We start from the raw sequence: 24006 nt of genomic DNA, 5'->3' as shown, positions 1-24006 counted from the left end.
ATGGCTTGTGAAGATGAGACTACTATTTAGTATTTATGAAAGATATTTTATTATTATTATTTATGTCGTGAAAATTTTTAATTCCACACTACTTTTCATGTCCTATGCGATGAATGATAGCTAGAAGGCTAGTACTACACCTCCGAAAGGTCAAGTACGCAATTGTTTTGACCTAAGGGTTGATCCATATTCAAGGGGGTACTTTTGAGTCGTGACAAGCTATGTATAAGAGAATGAGTTCATGGGAAATAGTTTAGGTTTAAAGTTTCACAAGACGCGTCTAGTTGAGTCTTGTTCATTAGTGTGAGTCGCGACACATCAATGTGTGAGAGGCTATAAGGCGATATAAGTTTCACTTTTCTTCATTATTCTAGTGTTGGGATTTTGAGTCGAACTCCATAAGATGTCTTTCTCAACATCTTCTCTAGTGACTATTTGACATGAATAAAAGAAGGTGAACCGCGAGAAAGGAGGAGAGAGGAGTAGTTAATGAGAGGATCCTTCCCTGTGGAGAGAAAGACCCTATAGTTAGCCAAGAGGATGGGAATGAGGAAGTTCCCCCTCATATGCCTCAAGCACCTCATGTTCCCCAAATACCCCCTATGCCCTAAGGTCCTCAAGCTCCATATGTTGAAGTGGATATGACTAATGCGGAGCTAAGGGCTGCCCTTATGGATTTGACCAGACTCATGAAGGCTCCACTCAAGTTATCACTAATCATTAGGTTTCCCAAGATAACCAAGGAGGTGGTCTTCAACCTAATGTAAGTATTCCCCCTTCTAGAACTGGGGATTTCTTAAGGATGAACCTCCTACTTTTCATGGAACTAAGGTGGATGAAAATCCACAAAGCTTCATAGATGAGATACTTAAGGTGGTAGATGTTATGGGTGTGATCCGTTGAGAGAAATCAAAGCTAGCTACTAATCAACTCAAAGATGTGGCTTAAGTGTGGTATGAGCAATAGAGGAATGAGAGACCCTTAAGGGATGGTCCGGTTGATTGGTAAGTGTTCAAAGAGGTTTTTATTGATAGGTTCGTTCCATTATAGTGGAGGGAGAAGAGCATGGTTGAATTCATGAATCTCCTTTCAGGGGGAATGAGTGTGAAAGAGTACCCTATAAATTAACTCAACTCTCTAAGTATGCCCCAACCATAGTACATAACTGTAGGGTTAGGATGAACAAATTTATGATGAGAGTGTATATCTTGGTGGATAAAGAGTGTCATACGTAAATTCTCCTTAATGATATGGATATTTCTAAACACATGGTATATGCTCAACAAATTGAGGAGTCCACGATTAGGGAAATAAGGCAAGAGGGGAAGAGTTCTAGGTCAGATGAACAAGTCCAACCCAAACTGAAGAAGAGGTTCTATCATCAAGAGTCTCCTTTAGGGAACAAGGATAGGTCTCCCAACTAAAATTCCCAAGGAGTGGCCATATTTTTGAGAGGTCTAGGTGTGATACTTGGAAAGCAACACTTGGGTGTCTTGTCGGAACAAATGGTTGTTGTGCTTGTGCTAATAAGGGTCAAAGGATGAGGGACTGCCCTAGTATGAAGGAAAAAAGGAAATAGTTCGACCAAGACCCTAGTGGTGTTCCGGATCCTAATGCTCCAAGGAAGAATCATTTATTTGTACTAGGAACTAAGAAAGGAACTAATCCGGAATGAGAGCCCCGCTAAGTCTTAACTCCTTATGGTTGCTGGTTTTACATTAAATGAGTTAACATGATTTTTTCTCTCATATGTTCATGCCTTCATGTTAAATTTTCTAGATGATGAATTGTTTTATTTTAAGAATGTTTCATTGTTCAGGTCTTAGCATTCTCTGAAAAAAAGTTTAAAAAATTTAACTAAACTGCATTTTCATAATTTGTATATTCAATGTCTGTAAAAATGATTTTTTATAGCATGTTGAATGTTTTAGAAGGTATTTCATCCATAAATGAAATGAAAATGATGAAGTATGTGTGCACTTTAAATTGTAAAAATTGTTCCAAGTTTGTTATGTTGCTTAGAGTGCCTAAAGATTTCGTAGTTTGTGTTCCTTGTAAGTTTGGTTCATTGTATATGAATGTGTTGACCTTGGTGCGAGGTTCTATGTGCTGGTATTTGATTCCTTGATGTCCTTAAAGATGTTTAATGTCATTCTAGGACGAATGTTATTCAAGGTGGGGGAGAATGTAACACCCTAAAATGAACTAGGTTGAACTAAAGCCAATCATAAATGTGATGTGGTTCTAAAGTCCTAAAAAGGTTTATAATGATGTCCTTAGGAGTTGTATAAAGTTTGGGGATGTGTGAAGGTCAAACGTCCAAGAACGTCCATGACGTTCGGAAGATGTGCCTTGGAATGTGCTTGTGTGTCCTTATGTGTTTTCGCAAGTTTTCTGTGTTCCTTTTGGTTGAAATTGGTGGTGGAGGTTTGTAAGACCTATATAACAATGTTTAGGGGTTCAACGTCTGTGTACGACCCCACCTAGGACCCACAAGGGGTCCTAGAGGAGGACCTAAGACTTGACAAGCAAGCTAAACTGGGCAATCGACGACTTGTGACCTATAGACAGTAGTCAAGACGACGCCCCATTTACTGGGGACGTAGCCCCACACTTAGTGTTGGGATATTAGACCCCATTAATCAAGTCTCTTGACCAAACGACGCCAAACAGCACTGGCCATTGTTCAATCGACGTATCATTTCTTTGATCCGTCAATGGAGGTCCTGCAGAACATGCTGGACGGACTGCCCAGGCTTGGGGTTTTTTTTAAATTTACCCCAAGTCTATTGTGAACCTTGATTATTTTTTTTAGGATATTTTGGGTATATTACATTAGTTTTAAGTCATAGACCTAGACAAGAACCCTCATTTCAAATATTCAAAACCCTCCCTCAAGAAAGAACTCTCCCAAAACCCTGTATAAGCTTGGACTCAAGGAAGGTCTAGGAGAGCTGGTTGTGGTCGAAGTCTTCACCAAAATTTGTGGGTTTATTCTCATTGAGGTATGGTAGTCATCCTTGAACTTTCTTTCATTCAAGGAGACACTTCTAAAAGATTTAAACGGTTCAAACTTCTTTATTCCTTGACTCTAATTACGGGTCCTTGAATGAAAATGTTTTATTGATTAAGATGAGTTTTTTTAGTGCTAAATGATTATTATTATGTCAAAACCCCAATTAAACCATATTTATACTTTTTATCAACTCTTAGATTATGAAATGAGTTTAATGAGCATGATTAGAGAATGTTAGTTTTATGTTCTAGATATGGTTCTATTGTGATTTATATACGACCCTAAGGTTTATTTTAATGATAAATTGTTGGAGAAATTGAGAATAGGTGGTGAAAAAATGGATGAATGGTAAGTTGGTTATATTGAATAGTTCTTATTATGAATTTCTCTTAAGTGGTATGGTCCACCTTTAGTGGCGGTGTTTAATTGAAATATATGAATGTCTATTTTTATACTAATTTTGAGAATGGAAATGACAGCATAGTATGTGAAGTAATATGATAATGATGATGTTCTTGTTGATGTCTTTTATGAAGATTGTTAGGTATGATTTTAGAGACTATGCCTAAGTGAAGTACATGTCTATTTGAAGTATGCTAGAAACTGTCTAAGAGAAGTGTATGTTTATGTGAAGTATGCTAATGTGTGTAATACGATGAATGAAGATGTAAGCATGTTTAGAAGTAAATGCTGTGAAAATGGTGCTTGTGTGAAAGGCGTGCTCACATGTACACACACTCACACTTTGAATGAATGAATGAATCTAAAAAATGTGAAAGTGGAGTTTTGGGGTAAACACTCTTCGTGAGTAAAGATGTAATGTTTAGTAGCAACCTCACTACCTCCCAGCATCTTTCATATGATAGGTTGATGGATGGATTACCCTTCTTTAGTTGAGATGTGGTTTCCAATAAGCTATTCCTTAACCTATAGTAACAAATGTTTATGACTCCGTGGGGGAGTTATGTTTAGCACTGAGAGGATATGAAGAAGAGGTTGTTACACTTCGTGAGTTGAGATGTTGTATACAATGTACCTCTTGAGATGAGAACTCCCCGTTAGTAGAGAATGAGTTACTTAGAAACAATCTCCTTATCCCCTAACTATGCGCCCGCAAGGTGTAGCTATTGGGAATCCATGTAAAGCTAAGAGAATGAGCCTACCCTAGGAAAGTGGGGATCCCTCATCCGATAGGGGTTAATGTCGGGATTTCCATGTCTATCTCTCATGGTTTATGTCAGTTAAAGCTAATTCCCACAAAAGAATGTAATAAACTAAGTCCCCTAAAGAGTGTACTACTTAGGGTAGGTGTGGTGTGGGGCGCTATTTATCCATTGCAAAAGTAGACACTTGAAAGGGGTGTATTGGTGTTTCTTTATCTCTAATGTATGAATGTATCATTATGCAACGAAAATGCAGATATATGGCTTAATGTGTAATCTTAAGAAAGTGCGGTAAAGTTCTGTCTTATATAATGAAGTTTAATGATTAATGTGGTGTATCTAACCTCATGAAATCGTCAAGGACCACAAAGTGGGATAGTAGTATGGGACGCCATCTTTGCATTGCACTTTGTGTAACTTGAAAGTCCACTTGACAAAGGGCAATTATGTGAAGTTCTAGATGCAAGTATTTTCCTCTAAAGTCTTGTTATAAGATGTGAACTTGTTACCTCAACGAAGTAAGCCTGCAATTTATAGTCTTGTTGGACACGTGGGTGTGCATTGAAGAAATTGTATGGGTGGTTCCTTCATGATTTACCTTAGTGAATATTAGGATAACCTTGGTTATGGAAACTTCTAGTTGTTGAGTTCACTGCGTGTTGGCTTGAAATGAGTTCACTCTAATATTTTCATGGGTTCACTGTAATGTGCATTGTAAATTTTAAAAATTGTGCATGTTCTATGCTATGTTCTAAATGATTATCTATATGATATTTCACCTCCATATTAATGAAATATGTTACTTAATTGGCATGAAAGTATATTTCTACTAGCATGTCCCTTTTTGCATGTTTTTGCATATGCCCATACTTACTATATTGTTTGTACTAACCCCATAATCTTCTATACTCTATAAGTATATCTTGGAGGCAAGTTGAAAGTTTGAATGAAAGCTTGGGAATCGACTCTCTGAAGACTAAGTATGTCCTCATATATCCAAGGGCATAATATTTATTTCTTTAGTTCTTCTATCAAGACTTGTTATGTTTTTATGATTCAATGTAAAGGGTCGTGTCTCAAAGATATTTAAGTTGTGTCTTTAAGATGGCTTGTGAAGACGAGACTACTCTTTAGTATTTATGAAATATATTTATTATTATCAATATCGTTAAAATATTTAATTCTACTCATGTCTTATGCGATGAATGATAGATAGCATGATAGTACAAGACCTTCGAAGGGTCAAGTATGCAATTGTTCTGAGCAAAGGGTTGCCCGGTCTTCTAGGGGATACTTTTGGGTCGTAACAGTCTTTACGTTAGGTGGTGGTGCTGTTTATTGGAGATCAAAACATCAAACTAGAATTGCTAAATCTACCATGGAGGCTGAACTAATTGTTTTAGTTTCAGATAGTAAGGAAGTGAATTGGTTAAGAGATTTACTGTTGTTTAAAGACCAATTCCTCATATTTTAATTGATTGTGATAGCATCTTTGCAATTTATAGAGTTCAAATTGTTATTACAACAGTAACTCCAGACCTATAAGGAGGAAACATAGTAATGTAATGTAAGATCATATTTGACATGTGGTACTATCATGTTGATTATGTTAAATCTTGTGATAATCTTGCAGATCCTCGTACTAAGACCTTAACGAGAGAAAATTTCTCAAGCACATCGAGGGGGATGGATTAAAGCCTATAAATTTTTGAGTCATATATGAGGAAACCCAACTTTGGGGCTAGAGATCCTATAACAAGGTTCAAAGGGAAAAACAAATCCTTTGATGACTTGTTGTGAGCAATGAACTCTCTTATTATTCCCTCCCTATGATGTGTGTCACATCCCGAGATCATACCTTAGAAGATATGGCGCTCCCGGATCGTGACTGGCGTACTTGACCTGTTAGAGGTCTTGTACAAGCCCTTTGACATCATTCATTGCATACATGTATGAAATGTAGTACGTAATTAAAACTTTTTACATGAAATTTCTTAAAACATCTTTCATATTAAAAATCATAGAAAACACTAAGTCTCAACATATGCCAATCTTAGACTCCAGAATACTTGGGATACGGCCCATAAAATACGAATATAGAAATACTTAGTCTATTACAATACTTTGAATTAAAAGAAATCTAAAGATGATTATTCCCTCGATTCAAGTGAGGACATACTTCAACTTTTCTTGAACGATAACTATTTTCCAAGCTTTCCTTCAATACGCTTCTCACCTTCCACCTACACCTTTAGATATAACAAAATGTATGGAATTGCTACAAACGTTTGTACTAAGTATGGCTTAATGCATAAAATCATGAGAACGTACCTTTATGATAAATATGCTCCTCTTTATTAAACCTTCATAGTATAATCATAAGAACCATATTTAAACACTAAACAACACAAGTAGAAGACATTACAATTTATACTCAATTTATATGAACTTAACAGTGAGGTTACATTGAACTTATAGTGACTTCACTGTAACTTTACCACAAGTTCATATTTCATAATGTACCATCAAAATACAACAAAAACACATAAACATGAGATCCGCCTACCAAAGGTTATTCTAAGGTTCACTTTAGTGAGTTATGAAGCGACCGCCAATACAATCCCATCACACACACCTAAAAGATCCTTTAGACTACCTACAATAAGATCATTCTCACTTTACATAATAGCATATATATATATATATAAGATTCTCTTCCCAAAGGTTATCAAAAGACTTACTTAAGTAATGCAAGAAGAGAACGCCTATACCCCCTCTCCAAGATTACCTAAATAATCCTTATGACTACCTATGTTTAGGTCATGTCTACTTAATCAAGTTACTTTACCGATCTAGAGTCATTCTTAAGACTTCCCTAGGTAAGAGATGTAGTGACCATTCCTATGCCCCCTTCATACCTTAACTTAGAAACTCTTAAACTACTCTAGGTAAGTACTTAGTCATTAACATACTTTCCAACTTAAGTCATTATCTTTATAAGTTCATTAAGAGATATTCGTCAGATAAGGACATTCAATTAATGGTCTTGGAGAAGACCTAGGGACTCACTCTCTAACATGTTCAAATCTTAATCCCGCAATGTCTAGATAGCGTCCCATACCACCACCTAAACTTCATAGAACCTCTCAAAAACTAGTAGATATCCCATATGATAAGAATAGGAAATAACTGACATAGACTATACTATCTATGCATGGAATCCGGATTCATGAACCTACTCCGTTCCGACCAATCAAACCTAAGTCCACTATTCACACAAGAAGGATATTGTTATGTCTTTCGACTTCAGGGGTATCATAAACCTTAAATCTAGGATGAAGGTTCCACATAAAGGACCTTCTTAGTAATGTACAAGGTCACATGTCAATCACACATAAAATACTAAGAAGCTTTAGCATACTAAGTCATATTCATATTATACATGTATCAAGTAAGGGATACAAGTCTACCTAAACATGATATAAACTTACTTCACATATATCATATCATTCTAGAAGCAAATAGGCATAACCAACATCATATATAGGTCACCCTATTCTCTAATATTATTTCAACAATAAAAATATCACAAACATAATACTTCAACATCAAGTAATCCACATGATGATTGCACTATAGTTTACTAGAGACACATATCATCAACTAGAAGAAATCATGCTTTGACTCCACATAAACATATAAATCATCATGGCATTCATAATATCCACATAATAAAGTTATAACATGATAAATCCATAATACATAAAGTAATGTGGATGAGACCACATCATTCACAATTCATAAAGTAATGCTGACAAGGCCACATTAGTCACAAGTATAGCACATAAGCACCTCCACCATAAGTTGACCATGTCATATCCGGGAATACCCCCTAGACATACCCAGCGTAGGCGTCCTCTTTGAGGACTAACACTAGCATCTTAGCTTACATCATTACATTCATAGGTCAAAATTAGCGAAATTTTAAAACTTTTTACTACTTCTACATTGAGGTTTACGTAGACCACTACATACACATAATAGATATATGTCGAGTATACATAGACCCTTCGTATATGAAGATTACTTAGTTTTATACTTTTATTGTACATAAATATATAGAATATAACATATTCTCAAATATAAGTCTCATCTCATAATCATATAATAAGATTATATAAAATTGGGCCTAGCCCATATATCAATGAAACAAGACCACATATAGGTCATATAACGTTTAATATCCAAATGAAAAAGGAAAGAACATAAGTTTCATGAACACTAAGGTAATATCATAGGCTTGATAGTGGCATTGCCCTCGGAAAGTGTGGACCTACACTCCTTGGATGATTAAGAAAACCAAGTCTTCTTAAAGTAGTCTCCAAAATCCCTTCAACGACCACAACCTAAAATGTTGGGGAAAAGGAAGAAATGGGGTAGTACATCACTTGTACTAAGTATGAGACCATATGCACACATATCATGAAAACATGCTAAATGAGGACATTTCATTAAGTAGGCAATTTACTTTGAAAACCTTTATGCACATTCAACAAGACCATACCAAGTCAAAAACTTGTCAAGTCAACATGCATATCATGTAATTGAATAAATAGTCAAGTAACTCATCAAGTCATAAATATCCACAAGCATGAATAAGAGTTTATTATAACATAACCAAAGCAAGACAATTACGCACAAGACCTAACAAGTCAACAAGTGCAACGACCAAGCAAAGCCCCATAACCTTACTCAATCAAGTAAACCAACAAGAATCATGAACAACCTCCTATTTCACATAGCATATCATTTAAGAGTGCATATCATTAAATTTTAACAACGTAGAACAACGGATAGTCATAAGTGACACCAATCAACATATAGTATCAACAATGTATAAATTTATCATATACATATCATGTACCATTATAAACATATTCATACATAAGAACATCCTCCTAAGACTTCCTTCAAGGCTAACTAGTGCAATGATTAGGTAGAGTCTCATACCCCTACCTAGACTAAGCTAAACCGCTTAGGTCATATTAGTTAAGAGTTCAATCCTTTAGTTCATTTTAACTTTTTGGGAACATCTTTCCCTAACCGACATACACTACATGAGCTTATGTGGAATTTGTTGTCCTGGAACCCTACACTAAAAGAAGGAGGACTACTTGCCAAGGTAGTACCAAAACATGAACATAGCAACTACGTGGATCCACTAGGTAGTATTCCTAAGGGGGTAAGATAGTTCAAGAACTAGGAGATACAATTGGGACACTCTTAATGCTACAGTCTCCAATCTCAAGAGTACAATAGTGATCCTACCTTACCTATGTGGGAAGGGACACTACTCACTCTAGTTCACTCGATTCTAAGCAACAGTCCCTTTTTGAAATGTCTTTAATGTCTTTATTAACAATCATAGCTTAATGTAGGTCATAGGGTCCAACCCTTGTATAAACATCATCATCATCATAGCTCAATAGGAATTGCATGAGTATAGTCCTTTCATTACAATTCATATAAGTGAGGTTAGCACATTTACATATCACTTCATGTTAAGGCTATTTGCTAAATCCTTCACTATACTTACATCATATATCTTTTATCCAACATCTCACAAATCATAGTCAATACATTTTAATTCAACATCATACAAAACCTATAAATTCTAATACAATTCATACTCCAATACACCATCATGACTTAATCACAATTTACCATTATTGAAGGAAATAATAGGGATCACAAGACTTACCAAGTCTCCTTCATAATTCATCATCAAGGTCTTACCATCAACCCTTAATTCAACCCAATTAGGGTATAGTATCATCATATAACCATAATCAACATGAAAACAAGGCTAATTGAATCACTACATCACAATTCCATACTACTTCATAGCTTAAGATAAGATACTTAGGTCAATTCACAACTTACTTCATAATCTAGATCAACTTCTCAAGAACTAGCATGACAGGACTATGATTCATCCTAATTTATTCATAATTTATAAAACATCAACTTAGGATATTAATTCAACTAATAACCCATTCTTTAACAAACCTTACTCAATTCCACATCAAGATCACAACCTACGGTTAAGGGGTAAAGGTCATCTTCTACAAACTAGACCAATTAATCAAGATACGACATAATTTTGTTAAAATACATGTTAATATTTTTATAATATCCAAAATAATTAAAAACAACAATTGCTTGTTGGATGAAAACACAACTTTTGAAATCAATTTGATGGAACCCTTTGAGGAAAGAGGTCTCAAAGGTGAAAGAGATCTCATGCCGTGCTAATTGATGAAGATTGATGGAGAAACTTGACTCTTTTAAGCCCTTAAACCCTCCCCTAGCTTGGTCTTCAATGGATTTCTTTACTAGAGAGAGAAAGAAGAGAGAAGGAAGAGAGATTTTGGTTTGGGAATTATGTAAGTTAAGGTTAGGCTAATTAGGTTAGGTCTTTATATAGGGTGTTAAATAACTAAATTATACCTCCCTAATCCTACAACTAGTTAACTAACCCTTTACTTAGTTAATGTAACCCAACTTAAAACATGAAGAAACTTAAGCCCTCATAGATGAGCCCCGATCGACAGTCCGTCTGTGAGTTGACGGTCACTGCTCCCCCTTCGTGCTGCACTCTGTTGTTTGATTTAGAGACTGGTCCTAATGGACCATTATATTAAATTTCCATGTGTTGGTCGACGGATGGCATCGACGCCCCATAATCAACCTACGCCCCTTTGATTCCCCTCGTGGGTGAACACTACGAAGGCAGTCTTTGACCCTAGAGTGCAAGGGTCCTCCTCAAGGGCCCTTGGTGGGTCCTTAGGGAGTCGTTCACAGAAATTTCGAGTATGAATCAACTTAAATACATGTTATACACCCTTACACCAATTTTCATGCTAGTAAAATAGGCTAAAGCATGCTAGTACGTCATTGAACTAGTTTCCGAACGTCATGGACGTTCTTGGACACTTTGGTTTTTACACTTCCTAAATGACTTATATTCATTAAAATAGACCTTAAATCAGTGTCTAAAACTTATGAAACTCATGTTAGTATCTAAAACACGTCTTGAATTTTCGAAGTGTTACAGACCATACCATGCATCATCATCATCATCTAAAAACTAGACTACACAATATAGAGAAATTTAGGTCAACATATAATTTATCCAACCTCAAAACTTCGATCCATACCCCAATTCATCCCACATATTATACCGAGGCCCTTGCAATGTCCGTAGTTACAATTCTACCAATAATCAAAATACAGAATTAATCAAGCACAATACAACATGAATTTCTGAAATCAAAAAATCCAACTAACAGTTCTAGCATGATTCTATCATAATTCAATAGCCCGAATCAAACTATAGAAGAATGCAATGGCATTAAGACATAATCAATTCACCCATAGAGTAGTCAAATCTAGGGTTACATGAATCACATGGGTTCATAGAGTTTTTGAGTTAAAATCATAAAATTAAAAACAAATCAATCAATATGCCATGATTCAAAACCTTTAATGCAAGATCTCATGGATAGATTACAAAATTGGACAAGTTCATCTTTGAAAGACTTCAAAAATCACTTTGAAGATTGGCTCCTTGAATAAAAGTGATTCAAGGATTAAGGTCATACCTTAATTGATGCTAGACCAATAATTTGATGAATAATTGATTAAGAATCACCAAAGAAATCTTCAATCCAAACTTTACCTTGAGCTTTGGCTCCAATGGAGTTCTAGATAATTTCTTAGAGAATTTGAGTTTTCATTTTGAAAAGTGAATTCATCTAAGTGTTTGAGACATACAAAACTATTTATAATACCCATTATACCGTAACTAAATCTCCCTTTTAATTATTTGGACGTGGGATGAAATTACCACTTCACCTCTTAATAGTGAACATGCGAAATAGCAAGCCCATCGACGCCTGCCTCGCCTACAAAGTGTCACCCAACCAATGGACCGTCCTGTTGGTCCGTGGTTTGGGTCAAAGTCTATTCCAAAGGTATGAAAACCTCCCACTGCTAATTTCAACCTACGGACCTCCTCTACGAGGCGTCGATTGTCTTTCGTAGGTTGGGCTGGTTTGACAGCTTTTGGCTAAAATTATAGGTCCTTCCTCAAGGACCCTTGGTTGGTCCTTGGGGATGTTTTCCAGGACGTTTCCAACCCCGATATAATCGTATAAGAGTTTAGGACCTATCACATCAACTTAGTCCAAAACAAACATGTAAAACGCGACAAAACACACTAAGGCGCACAAGGTTGTTTCAAGGCAAACCTTTTGAATGTCATGGACGTTCTTGGACGTTTGACCTTCAAACTTCACAAAACTTTAGACACTGCCGCCTAACCTCATTATAACTAAATTTAGGACTTCAAATAATCAATACATGAGTGTTAGTATCTAGATACGCCTAAGTCATTTTAGAGGTATTACGATGTGAATGTATTGTTTCATGTAGTTTTAAATATTGAGTTGATAAAACTCTTAATGAAAATATGTAGCCCGTATGGGTGGAGTGTTAATATTACATGATCACTCTCGACATATTTTCACCTATGTGAGTGTGGAAGTAAGTCGCTTCCTATAGAATTGGCTTATTCTCAAAAACACTCATGAAATCGGGATAGCATATGGTCATAACGTGCTCACTTTAAAGCTTATGTCAACACCTTGATTATTATCTGTGGACATTGATATTTTATTTCCCTCAAACAGTCATAGATCAAGTCTAGAGACCACTACGACTCTGAAATAAAAGTTATTGTTTAATTAAGTGGAGGTTTAATGCAGAACACACTGTCATTATGTATGGCAGTCTTCCTTCAACTAATAGACTCTTTTATCTAATATTAAAATGAGTGAAGATTGTTTATTTGTTAGCATTTTAATATTAATAGTTTGATTTATATACTTGCTTTATTTTGGAGTTAGAAAGAAGTTGTAATTAGTCAGCAATTTTATTGTTGCCGTTGGTAGGCATTTGTGTGTAGTTACTCATACATGGTGTAAATGCCTTTTAGGCTTAATTGCCTAGACTACTGATTGTTTACTTACTTCCTTTTACGCGGTCATCCAAGACCATTACTCCTCTATTGATATTCACGTTATTTCATTTTTTATTCCTCGATTATTCTTGTAACCTATGTAACTCCTAAGACCATTATCTTCACTATTTACTACACCATTATCTTTCTGTTTATTGCTAGGAAGACTTCTTCCAGTATAAATAGTGGTAGTATTCATTTGGTTTGTAAAACAAGATAGATGAAAATTATAGAGTGAAAGAGTTTGTTAAAAAGAGAATTCTTATTAGTTGAAGTGTGGTGCTTTTTTCTGTGGAGCTTTGGACTCAACTCTAGTTCAGAGTTGTTGAGTAATACTTTGTGAAGGTTGTGGTATCATGGATGGTCCAAGTCAAAGAGGACTACTGCTGGATCAGTGAAAACATTTGTTACATTGGGCTTGAATCTCCTTAAAGAGAGCGAGTATCCGCGCCTCAGCCTGAGTAAACTTATTTCTTCATTTTATTTTCAATTGTAATCTTAATTTTTTACTACCTCGTAAGATTTTTCACTAACATACATCAATAAAATCAATTAAGAATTATATAAATTAAAGGTGGATGAATACATGAATATATATTACAATTTTTAATAAAGAAGACAATTATAGTGGGTGGTGAAAAATTGATCGAATTGAATAAATATATTTTAGTTATAAAAAATAAAATAAGTAAATAAATTTTCCTCCATCTTTTAACATATGCAAAATTAATTAATGAAAGTTAAAAATATGGAAGATTAGATAGTTATGAGTATTTTATTAATATAATTAAGATTATTATTTTTTATAAACATTAGAGTTGTGTGTTATAAAGATGAGATTTTGAAATAAATCAATGGAGAAAATATAGAAAAGAAGATCAAATAGGGGAAAAGAGAAAAATATAACTTTGCATATATATGATACTATTTGTTTTTGTATATATAAATAACAAATATATATTTAATATTTAATTACAATTAAATTTGTACACGTTTTAAATTAAGTAAAGAAGACAAAAGAAGGAATTCTTGAAAAGATATGGAGTAAATAGTAGGAGAAAATCGTTTGAAAATATATATCTCAACTTTGATCAAAATTATTATTACGATATAAAATTTTACTAAAACCTATTACCTACATACTATTTAACATTGTATTATATATATATATATATATATATATATAACCTTCATTTCCTTTAGCAAGCCTGCTATCCAAACCAACTCTGCAATAATGGATGCCATAGACCTGTATTCAGCTTCTGCCAAACTTCTAGGACAGTGCTTTGCTTCTTAGACTTCCACGAAATCAATGATGAACCTAATCTTATAAAGTATCTTAAAACTAACCTTCTAGTCACAGGGCATGACGCCCAATCGGGATCACAATATGCTGTCATATGTGGTAATTCTGCACTTGACATTAGTAAACCCCAAACCTAGTTACTTCTTTATATATCTTACCACATTTAGATCTTCCTCGTAATGAGATTGTTTTGGTGCAGACATAAATTGACTTAGGCATTGCACTGAATAGGAAGTATTTGGCCTTTTTATTTTAAGATATAACAACTTCCCAATCAATTTTTGATAATTCTCTTTGTCTTCCAATGGCGAGTCTACCATGCCATTCTCCATATTTGCATCATATTCTATAATTTTCAATTTTAAGTGTTGCTCAAGTGGTGCCTTTTTTATCTTTGATCTTGCTAGTCCGAATTATGAAATTAGACTAAGTGCATTTTTCTTTGTGACATGGCAATCCCTTCTTTGGATCATGCAAATTTTATCCCCAAAAAATATCTCAACTCACCTAAGTCCTATACTTTGATCTTTTGGTGTAGAGCATATTGTGCCTTCTTAATTGCACCTAAATCATTTCTTGTAATCATAAAATCATCAACATAGACATGCAGCACCCCAAAAGTACCTCCATTAGACTTAATGAACAAAGAATAATCATGTTTATTTCGAATGAATACTGACTGTACAAGTGCTTCAGTTAGTTTGAGATTACACTAATTACTAGCCTGCTTTAATCCATACAAGGATTTGAGCATTCTACATAACTTATGTGGGTGCTCCCCCTGACTACCAAAGCCCTCTGGAAGTTTCATATATACTTCCTCGAACAAATCACCATTTAGGAAGGCATTATGAACATCCATTTGAAAAATAGTCCAAGAATATAGAGTAACTGATGTTATCGTTGTCCTAACACTAGCCATCTTAGCAACAGGGAAAAAAGTATCATGAAAATCAATACCCTGTTGTTGGGTGAAACCTTTAACAACCAAGTGAGTCTTGTATCTTTCCACAGACCCATAAGCATTATACTTCACTTTAAACACCCATTTACAACCAATAGGAATTTTACCAACAGGCAGATTAACTACATCCTAGGTGTGATTAGCTTCAAGTGCCTCTATCTCAAGCTTCATGGCTTGAACCAATCTCTGATCCTGAGTAGCTTGTGAATAAGTAGAAGACTCAATATGAGCAGAAAAGCAGTGAGAAAAGATTGGAATGAGGAAGAAATATGAGAATAAGAGACAAAGTTGTCAATTGGAACAAACTGAAGATGTAGAAACATATGTTGGTAGTGGAAGATCAAATGTTGGTGCAGTGTATACTGGAGAGGTGTAGAAACAGAAGATAAACAGTGATGAGATGTGGTAGCAGGTGTCGAAGGATTGAGAATATAGAGTCCTCCATGTAGTCTACCAACCCCCTTCACCAAACCACTCCAAAGGTCCTGAAATAGGTAAAAATAAGGATACAATGAAACAGAACATTGTAGATCTCTAGTGATTTTTGAAACTGCAAATAAATTGCATTGAAAATCAGGAATATAAAAGACATTGTGAATAGATTGGGACATGGAAAGAGTTGAAGTGTCAGTTTGAGTAATTGCAGTTCTAGCACCATTAGGTAAATGTACGTATTGAGGAGGAGGAAGTAGAGTACGATCAGATAATAGATTTAGAGATGAAGTCATGTGATTAGTGGCACCTGAATCCACAATCCAATAATCCTTGTTGATGAGAGGCTAACCTGCCATGTTAGATGAGTCAGTTGGTTCCTTATCTTTGTCAAGCATGTGCGGAATCTATTGATATTGTTCAGGAGTGAAAGTCTATACTACTAGAATGGATTGCGATGATGATTCTGTTACAGTACCACTACAAAAATTGACATTGTGGGATGATGGTCCATTAGCAGTAACATTAGATCCATATGTTGGATTTTTTTCTTTGTATCTTTCCTTATTTTAAGTTTGTCCATTGTTGTGATTGATCCCCTCCCTTGTAGTGTTGTTGTTGTCATTGTTGTGATTAATCCCTTATCTTGTACAGTTGTTGTTGCCATAATTCCCTCCCTTGAATAATTCCCAGTATTGGATGAATTAAAAGAACTGGTGTTGCTATTAGGATTACCATGTGGCCTTCTATTTTTGGTGAATTGAAAGTTTGGTGGATAACCAATGAGTCGACGGCAAAATACCTTAACATGTCCCTTCTTGTGACAGTAAGTGCAATATAGTGAATTATTGTAAGTATTTGATCTTTAGCGTGAAGCATTGGCTGTGATTAAACCTTCTGTGGATCCACTACTCAAATCTCGCGAAGAACCATTGAGACATTGTCTCTCTTTATGAATAATCATGGAATAAAATTGATTGAGACTAGAAGTAGGATCCATCATGAGGATTTGACTCCTCTGTAAAGAGTATGTATCATTAAGCCCCATAAGAAACTTCATGGTTTTCTGCAGACCTAAATACTCCATATAAAGTATGTATTGAGGACAATCGCAACCAGGAATGGGTATGATCAATTCGAATTCATCCCACAAATCAGTTACATGTGAAAAATAAGTAGACATGTTTGTAGTACCTTGTAATAGATCCCCAATTTCCTTATTCATGTGATAGATCTTTGTCTCATTGATCTTATCAAATCCTTCTTTAAAAGTTGCCCAAACCTTATGCGCAGATGATGAATAGACAATGCCTCTTCGCAGTTCCTTCAAAACAGATGGCATTATCCATGCCTGTACAATAGGGTTGCAACGATCCCATTGATGTAGCTTCTATGTATATCCTACGTACTATTCTCTATTGTAGGAACCATTGATAAAACCTAACTTGTTCTTTATGAGTAGTGCAATTTTCACATATCTACTCCATTCGGAGTAGTTTTCTGCCCTAGTTAGTAGCTGAGGAACCAGAGACACTCTTGGTGTGTAAGATGGATAAAGATAGAGTGAATCATTGCAATCAATTTGTTGAGTGCTGAGAGGTGTGGAGCCAGAAGCTTCATCAATTGAATCAATCTCCATGTGTGAAAAGCAGGAAAAAAAATCAAAACAGATATGAAAAATCGTGATAAAATGAAGAGCTAGCGGAAAACTTCAAAACAGAGATGGAAAATCATGAAGAGACGAAGAGTGGAACAAAAATTGGGAAAATACCATGAATGATCTTCAACGCTCTGATACGATGTTATTTCTACAAAAATTTGAATATACTGAAAAATAGTTGAAGGAGAGAAGAAGAAAGAAATTGTATTGATCGAGTAAAAAACTGTTACAAAAATAGCTACTCTAACTAACTAATTTTCTTCTAGTTGCTTATAGAAGCTACATATTAATTAATCAAGTTGTACAGTTAACTCTAACATATACTCAACTGCTCAAATGTGTGAAAACATGATGCATAGGTGCGTAGGGCACCAAATAGTTATTTTTAGGTCATTCATTAAATTTCATGTATCAATACATTGATTAAATTATATATTTTTTTTAATTTATAACCTAATTCATTGAAAACTCTTTCTATTTGGCTAGTATACAAATCCGAAAGACCACAATTGAAGGGCTAAGTAAGCGAGTCCAGTGTCTGGTTTGCTGATGGGTGAACCCATTGAACTCGGAGCTCATCGCTTGGGAGTGGTCAAGATTGAGACAAAACACCTACAAAGAAAGACAAAATCGTAAAGGTTAAAAAACATTTATAAATAAAGAAGGAAAAAGAAGTAAGTTAGGAATATATAAATAGTGTAGTAATAATTAGGAAAAAGAAAATTTAAGTGTATCGATTTTTTGATTTTTCTAAAAAAGAACTAATTAATGAAAAAAAAAGTCCAAAAAAAGATAAACGACAACAAAGAAAGAGCTTATGTTAGACTTTTATTATTCAAGTTTATATTCCGATTCAAAAGAGTAGTCAAATTTGAAATATATATTGCAGAATTTAGAAAAGAAAAAGAGGAAAATGGTGAAGATTTGTTGTATAGGAGCTGGATATGTAGGTGGTCCGACCATGGATTTGATAGCACTGAAATGCCCCTCTATTAAAGTAGTTGTTGTAGATATTTCAGTGCCTCGCATCACGGCATGGAACAGTGACCATCTCCATATCTATGAGCAAGGCCTTTGGTATATAGTAAGGAATGCCGAGATAGGAATCTATTCTTTAGCACAGACGTAGAGAAACATGTGTGTGAGGTTGATATAGTTTTTTGTTTCTGTTAACACTCCTACAAAGAGTAGAGGCCTCGGAGCAGGTAAGGTTGTTGATCTCACTTACTGGGAGAGTGCCTCTAGCATGATTGTTGATGTCTCCAAATCTGACAAAATTGTGGTTAAGAGATCAACTATTCCAATCAAAACTGCTGAGGCAATTGAGGGGATTTTAACCCACAACAGCAACAACAGAATTAACTTCCAAATCCTTTCAATCCCTGAGTTTCTTGCAGAAAGGACTGCAATTGAAGAACTTTTTAAGCCCGACTGAGTCTTAATTGGAGGATGCCAAACTCCAGGAGGCCACAAGGCTATACAAGCATTGAAAGATGTTTATGCTCAATGGATTCCTCAAGATTACATCATCACAACCAATTTGTGGTCTGCTGAACTCTCAAAACTGACTGCCAATGCATTCTTGTCCCAAAGAATCTCTTTTGTCAATGCCATGTCAGCTCTCTACGAGGCTAGTGGAGCAAATGCTTCAGAGGTGTCATATGTTGTTGGTAAGGACTCAAGGATTCACATCCCAAGTTTCTTAATGCTAGTGTTGGATTTGGTGGCTCTTGATTCCATAAGGATATTTGAATCTCGTTTACATATGTGAATGCAATGGTCTTCTAGAGGTGGTTGAATATTGGAAACTGGTAATGAAGATCAATGACTATTAGAAGATTCATTTTTTCAATCATGGTGTTGCCTCCATGTTAAATACAATATCAGGCAAGAAAGTAGCCATTCTAGGTTTTGCATTCAAGAAGGATATTAGTGATATTCGGGAGACCCCTGCAATTGATGTTTCAAGGGACTATTGGGAGACTAGGCTAAGTTGAGCATATATGACCCTCAAGTTAATGAGGACCAAATCCAAAGGGACCTTGCAACGAGCAAGTTTTATTGGGATCATCTCCTTCACCTCCACCCAATGAGTCCAACTGGTGTGAAACAAGTTTCATACGTGTGGGATGCATATAGTGCGACAAAGGATGCTCATGTTGTTTGCATTCTTATAGAGTGGGATGAATTCATGAGAATACAAACACACGACTGAAACTTGCTTTCGTATTTGATGGTAGGAGTCTTGTTGACAGATGTACACTGGTTTCACGGTACTTTCAATGACTCTTCCTTAAGTTTAAGGTGTGTCTAGGGAATTTTTGTAGTTATTTAATGGTTTTTATCTGTGTTTTGCAGGAAAGTCGTCCAAAATAGAAATGCAGAAGATTGTGCAAAAGAGGTGACCTACGAAGCCATCGACGGTAGGTGGTGGCCGTCGACTAGAGGTCCAAGCATATGGAATTATGATCAAGTGTGGGGATACAGAAGGATCGACGGACCGTCCTGGCAAATCGTCGATCAGATAAGAGAGTAGTCCGAGTACCCGAAGTTGAACAAAAACTAAGTATGGAACAACGGAGGCATCGATGGACCATAGATGTATCGACGGACCATGTTGTTGGTCCGTTGATTGGATCAGAAAATATGCCAGGATGAAGGCTGAAGAAGTTGCTAAGTATAGAACGACGACATGCACCGAAGGACCGTATGTTCATTCACGGACCGTGTTGTTTGTCCGTCGATTGGATCAGAGAAGGTGCGGGTTAGAGGCTTGAAGAAGATGCTAAGTGTAGACCCATGGAGGCAGTCGACGGTCCGTCGTTCCATCGACGGACCGTCAGTGGTCTCGTCGATTAAAGACACATTTCTGGACAGACTTTCCTTATTTAAAACTCCTTTAAACTTAGGACTTTATTATTATAAATAGGATTAAAGACCTCATTTTTGGGGTTAGAATTTTTGTTATTTTTCGTACTCTTATTATTGGAAGTTGAACTTTGGATTTTGAGAATTACTTCAAGTTTCCGGAATCGATTCTCAAGATATTTTCTTTAATTCAAGTGTTATTTCTGGATTTTCTTCAAACTTGTCAAAGTAAGTACATGAATTCTTGTTTTCATAACTATGAATTGTGTATTTCTAAGCATGGGTAACTAAATCCACAACTAGGGTTGTGGGAACCATGGGTAATTAGCAAGGTAAAATTAGCTAAATAACAATTCTAGAATAGTTTCTTGCATGTATTGATAATCCTTTCGTTTAAAAGTCTTTTTAACGAGTGCACGCGTTAGATTTGCCCAATTTCTACTTGCCGGACCAAGGTGGTAGTTGATAGGAAAAGAATTATGAACATAGATTTAGTATACTCTATCTAATAGGCTAGTTTCGACTGGTGCGAAATAGTAACAAAGTCATACATCGAATATGATGTTTAATATGAGGTAAAAGGTAAGGGTTAGTAATTTGAACACTTGTAGCCGGACCAAGGTACGGAGTGAAATTCTCTAGTTGCCGGACCAAGGAATTAGAGCTACATAACTTACCACTTTGCATGCAAGACACTAGGAAAGAATTGTTATAGCTAGGATTACCACGTTATAAACCTATGGGGAACACTTACACCCTAGTTTCTATCATCACTTGATAAACACCAAAGTTAAAAACTTGCTAATTTTCTTAGGATAATGCCTAAGTACCCCCTCAGCCTATGTCCGAAATCTCAGAGACACACTTATACTATACTAAGGTCCTATTACCCACCTGAACTTATTTCATTAATAATTTTTTACCCCTTTTCGACCTACGTGGAACTATCTTGTGGGCCCAACGATTGTTGACTTTTTTTTAAAACTAGTGCCACGTAGGCTAAAAAGGGTAGAAAATTACTTATAAAATAAGTTCAGGGGGGTAATAGGACCTTAGTATAGTACAAGTGTGTCTCTGGGATTTCGGGCATAGGTTGATGGGGTACTTGTGCATTATCCCAATTTTCTTACTTAAAAATAATTAAACACTTTTATTACCCAAAAAAGACCACCCCCACTTTTTTTAATTAACTATTTTTGGAAAGGGCTTGACTAAATAGACGCAATTGTAGGCTAAAGTTAAGTCTAAACCATTTTCCTTGTGGGATCGACCCCAACCTAACAATTGGGTTCTTTACTTGATACGACCACTTATACTTCTTAAGGGAAGTATAATTTGAGCGTGTCATTGACGCGGACAAGCTTATAGAGATTGGATTTATTGTCTATGCAATTGGTAAGCCCCTGGATACCTGGCTAAAGGACATGCGTGCTGTTGTTTGAAACCCCTACTTTTTTTACTAGTCTAGTAATTAATCAGATAGTGAGCTTAGCCGAGATTCATTCTTTTCTACTCCTAGTATTTGTTTTGTCCCTTGTAGACACATAACATAGTCATTCTCAACTATTTGTTATACTTGTTGGTGTATATATATATATATATATATACACACACACACACACACACATACATACGAGCACTTACTCTTCGAGCAAATTCCTACTTATAATGATGGTTGCTTAGCACATAAAACATTGGATCAACTTAAATGGCTTGAATTCATCTCACAAGCTAAATAAATTAATACAACTATTCTCATGTGTTTTAAATACAACAGATATTAAAAGTGTTTTAGCTGTGGTCATTAATTTGGTGGTTAAAGAAATAACCATAAAAGCCCCAGTAGTAATGTTATTGATTGTGTGGTCAAATCGAAAATCGTAATTTCTAAGTTAATTTTCTCCTTTATTGATAGTAATATTGTTGAGAATATGATCAAATGGATGATCATAACTCCTAGGTTTATTTCCTCGTAATTTCAAGGTTTAACATCATGTTTATGACATCCTTTGGTATCCTTATTAATGTACTCCTATAAATAGTAGTATTGAGAATGATGTTGAATACACTTATAAGAAAGAAAGTAAATTATTTTACATTATTTCTCGTCTTATATTTTTGTTATTTTCATATTTATATTGTTCTTTTGTTTTTAAATTTTACAACATTAACTTTATAACAAAAATTGTTCATAATTTCATTTCAAGTTTATTTTGCTTGAATTTGGCTCGTGATAGTAAGTTTAATGTAGGTTGTCCATATGTAATGGGATAAATATATGGACAGATCCATATTTCGTCCAACATAAATAAGTTAATGATAGGGGTCTAAAATAACCTCGAAGTATTGAAAATGGTGTATAATTATTCCTCATCCATCTATTGGCTCTAATATAGCATCCCTGTTCACCCATTGGTTCACAAGTACCCTGCCTATTGTCCTTTGGGTCCAATTTTAGCCACTTCATTAATGAAACACCACTTAAAATAATTAAATAATCATTTTAATTACATGGTGCACAACCATTGATTGCAATTTAATTATTTAATATAATTTCAAATCCACCCATTACTCACCCATTTTTATGTAAACCCGCCCCAATACTTTTAAACCTTCCCGACCCAATACAAAAAGAACACATCTAATTAGAACATATTTCATGGATATGTGTTCCATATTCCATATTCCATCGATCTCTGTTGTTACCAAAATGCATACAAAACAGTACAAGAATCTACAATTCCATATGAAGACATTTCAAAGAGCATCAATCGAGATATGCTTATACCTATCATGACATTACAACATCAATATTGGGGTGGGCTTAATTAAAAATGGATTGGTAATGGATGGATTTAAAATTATGAGTATTAAATAGTTAAATTGCAAACAACGGTTGAGTGCCACATTATTAAAGGATTATTCAATTATCCACTAATGAAGTGAATACAATTGAACTCAAAAGTAGATAGGAAGGATATTTATGAACTAATAGGTGCAGCATAAGGAGGATATTTTGGAGTCAATAGGTTGATGAGAGGTAATTGTGTACCATTTTCAGTACTTCGAAGAAATTTTAGGTCATTTTCCAATAAATTAATTACCTCATCCGTTTATGGTTGTCCACTTTCTATCGGCACTACATTTATCATGCCACAAATGTTTGCACAACTTCTTTTTCCCATCCACTTTTAGGAACTATCCATTTTGATGGATCAGGCAGTATAACTCTTCTTTCATGATATAATTTAGAGAAAATTCATAAAATTTCCCTCAAATTGGAAGTAAAAAAAAAGCGCATAAATATAAAAAAAATAAAAAAAAAAGTGAATCAAATTATTTTCTTCTATTCAATCATCTTTCTTTTCTTCATCTTCTATTGAGCCGAACCTCGATGCTTCACATTTTTCTTTTTCTTACTCTCCATCTTTTTTTCCTCCTTAAAGATTCCCCCATCCCACCCTCATTTTATTTAATTTCTATCAATAAATCCAAAAAGTATGATGAACAATGAA

At 35.1% G+C, this 24006-nt stretch overlaps 1 pseudogene; it reads left to right on the top strand.

The window, feature by feature from the left end:
• The first annotated feature begins 18536 nt into the window (after positions 1 to 18536).
• LOC101258136 (UDP-glucose 6-dehydrogenase 4-like) lies at positions 18537 to 21933 on the top strand (annotated as a pseudogene).
• The last annotated feature ends 2073 nt before the right edge of the window (positions 21934 to 24006 follow it).

This window comes from Solanum lycopersicum, chromosome 3 (assembly GCF_036512215.1).
Source record: "Solanum lycopersicum chromosome 3, SLM_r2.1".
NCBI lineage: Eukaryota > Viridiplantae > Streptophyta > Magnoliopsida > Solanales > Solanaceae > Solanum > Solanum lycopersicum.
Note: the sequence above shows the minus strand (reverse complement) of the source record. Positions and strands in the feature narration are given on the sequence as shown.